Source organism: Neophocaena asiaeorientalis, unplaced genomic scaffold (genome assembly GCF_003031525.2).
Source record: "Neophocaena asiaeorientalis asiaeorientalis breed wild unplaced genomic scaffold, Neophocaena_asiaeorientalis_V1.1 scaffold32, whole genome shotgun sequence".
NCBI lineage: Eukaryota > Metazoa > Chordata > Mammalia > Artiodactyla > Phocoenidae > Neophocaena > Neophocaena asiaeorientalis.
The window spans coordinates 6,477,074-6,480,541 of NW_020185327.1; the positions used below are offsets into that span (position 1 = coordinate 6,477,074).

Sequence of the window (3,468 nt, forward strand, 5' to 3'; positions counted from 1 at the left end):
TTTTTTTTTTTTTTCTTTTTTTTTTTCTTCTTCTTTCTCTTCTTATATCTTTTAGGGAGGTTATTTAGAAAATGAGGTACGTTTTCTTAATATTTGTGGGTGTTTTTTTCCTAAATTAATTTCTTTCTTTAGAAATACTATCTTCTAGTGGAACAGCCATCTAGGATGCGAATCCATTTGTCACCATTTAGTAGAAAGTGAGAATGCTTTAGGACAGATGAGTGAAAGTGATCTGAGTTTTCATGTACAGGGCACTATCTTACACATACATGCGTGCATGGACATTTATATGTTTGCCGATTCAAACATTATTATGAAGTATATGTATACAGTGATTGCCTTTAGTTAAATTTTATATTGTTTTTATTGATGACCTGTCGGTAGTAATGTGGTATTTTGAGTTCACAAGCTAGTTTTTCTTTCAACTTGTACAGGTACTTTATTCTGTTTGGCTAATGATCTCTGTAAAAACCTATTTTCAGAAGTTACTGCATTTCAACTTACATGTTGCTATCGTAAGGCAAAAGGAAGACTAGCATTGATAAAATGAGCTTAAATCTCAAAAGAAGCAGTGTGATACTGCTGGTCATCTCACATGGTAGCTAAGTAAATAGTTGACATTGACATTGTATCCGATGAATGAATAAATGTTTAGCCTTTTTGGACTTAGGCTCTGGAATACAATAGGCCATTTATTTTTCACTTTTCTACAGCCTTTTTAGTTTTTAGATTAACACTCTGTAGTTTAACTACAAAGAACCCTCTTTAATGTTGACAGGGAAATAAGCCTATCTTTAAAATTTTATTTTAGTTTTAAATAAATAGTTTGGTTTTTATTTATCACGTAATAAAATTTAGGACAAAAGAGCACCTGATTAAATTATAATTTAACAATCCATATCTAAGCAAAGAAAAAACAAAAAACCCAACAACAAACTTGTCCCTATTTTTGCAAAAAGTAAAACCTGTTGATAAGAGGATATTTTATAATTTGGTTATCCAGGAGCATATGTAATGTGTCTAATTCCTCAGCCACATATGCTCTTCAAACTTAAGATATACTGTGTATTTCAAAATTGAAAATCAGTCTTCTTATTGTGGAAATTTTCTGACATATACAAAGTAGAGAGAATGGTGTAATGGATCTTCACGTACCCATCACTTACCTTTAACAGTTATCAAATTTTGCCAATAGTTTTTTTAATAGATTTATTTATTCTATTTATTTATTTTTGGCTGTGTTGGGTCTTTGTTGCTGCACGCGGGCTTTTCTCTAGTTGCTGAGAGCGGGGGCTACTCTTTGTTGCGGTGCGTGGGCTTCTCATTGCGGTGGCTTCTCTCGTTGCGGAGCACGGGCTCTAGGCACGCAGGATTCAGTAGTTGTGGCTCGCGGGCTCAGGAGTTGTGGCTCGTGGGCTCTGGAGCACAGGCTCAGTAGTTGTGGTGCACGAGCTTAGCTGCTCCGCGGCATGTGGGATCTTCCCAGACTAGGGCTCGAACTCATGTCCCCTGCCTTGGCAGGCGGATTCTTAACCACTGTGCCACCAGGGAAGCCCCAAATTTTGCCAGTCTTATCAACCCCTTCCCAAACATTTTTTCTTCCACTGTTTAAAGCAACTTCTAGCTACCTGTCGTTTCACCTATAAATTCTTTCATATTCATCCAAAAGGACTTTTAATTTTGTAAATATAATTACCATGCCATTAATATATCTCACAAAATCAATTATAATTCATTAAAATCATCTGATATTCAAATTTCCCTGATTGTCGAGGACATCTTTTTAGGTTAGGATCTAGTCAAAGATCACACATTACATTTGTTAGAACTTTTAAGTCACTTTTAGTCCTTAACTGTATTCCCTCCCTTTCTTTTTTTTTTTGATTTGTTGGAGAAATTGGATCATTCTTCCTGTAGAATATATCACACTGTCGTAGTCCATTTGGACTGCTACTGTAACAGACTACTGTAGACCGGGTGGTTCAAACAACATTTCTTACAGTTCTGGAGACTGAAAAACCCAAGATCAAGGCGCCAGCAGTTTTGATGTCTGTTGTGAACCGCTTCCTGGTTCTTAGATGGCAGTCTTCTCACTGTGTCCTCACAAAGCATAAGGGGCAGGAGAGCTCTCCGGAGTCTCTTTTATATGGAACTAATCTCATTCATGACTTAGCCTCGTGACCTAATCACCTCCCACAGGCTCCTGCTTCCTCATACCATCACATTGGGGGTTAAGATTTTAACCTAAGTGGATACAAACATTAAGTCCACAGGACACACGTTCTGGATTTGGCTAATTACTTCCTTGAGATGTCATTTAGCTTGCTCCTTTGTCTCTTATTTCCTGTAAAATGGTAGATGTAAAGTCTTGATTTGATTTAGGTTCAGTTTTTAGGAAAAAATGCCTTGGTGGTATTGGGTACTTCCTTGGACATCACACCATGAGGCCCATAATGTCTGCAAGTCTTACTTTGGATGATGCCAATTTGAGCACTGTAAGTTCCTCATCAATCTTTAGGTAGTGGTTGAATATCCATATAATTATTGCCCAGATAGAGTATTTCACTAGGGTTGTAAAATGGTGATTTTTCTAAGGGTCGTTCCTTCTGCGTTTATAGCTAGAATTCTTTAAGGAGAACTTTTCCACAACTACTCTTTGGTTATCCTGATACACGGGTCATATAGGAAAGGTTGGATAAATCTTGATTCTTTCCCTTTATTCATTTTTTTCCCCTTTATTCATTTTAAACTAATGTTGCCTAGCAACTTTCGGAAGTAACCATTGAGAATTTTTTGCATATCATTATACATTTATGGATTTTTGTATATTTGATGTGTTTTAAGCAATTGTGGTTATTATCCCCTTTTTTTTTTTTTTGCGGTACACGGGCCTCTCACTGCTGTGGCCTCTCCGTTGCGGAGCACCGGCTCCGGACGCGCAGGCTCAGCGGCCATGGCTCACGGGCCCAACTGCTCCGCGGCATGTGGGATCTTCCCGGACCGGGGCATGAACCCGTGTCCCCTGCATTGGCAGGCGGACTCTCAACCACTGCGCCACCAGGGAAGCCCAGTTATTATCCCTTTAGATGCTTAAACTGCCCTATCTGTGGCTGGTGGGAGCCCCTTTAAATTCCCTCCAGTGTCCTTTCAATATTACCCCATTAATCTTTAACATCCTGTTTGCCTTCTGGCACAAGATGCCCCAGACTCATCTCATACATTCCTGTCCCATACTTGGATTTAACCGTTTCTTCAAGGGCCTGTGTTTTTTTTGTGTGCAAGATGGTACAGATCATCATCTGGATGCTAGAGGTGCTCATTCCTTCTGGGTTATCCTTTTTTTTTTTTTTAATTTATTTAATTTATTTTTTTTATAAAGCACGTTCTTATTAGTTATCTATTTTATACACATCAGTGTATACATGTCAATCCCAATCTCCCAATTCATCACCCCACCACCACCACCAC

At 38.4% G+C, this 3,468-nt stretch overlaps 1 protein-coding gene across 3 annotated transcripts in view; it reads left to right on the forward strand.

Annotated features, from left to right (window-relative positions):
• Window positions 1–3,468, forward strand: part of SLC35F5 (solute carrier family 35 member F5) — a 59,281-nt gene that overhangs the window by 18,473 nt on the left and 37,340 nt on the right. The gene's annotated exons all lie outside the window — the stretch shown is intronic.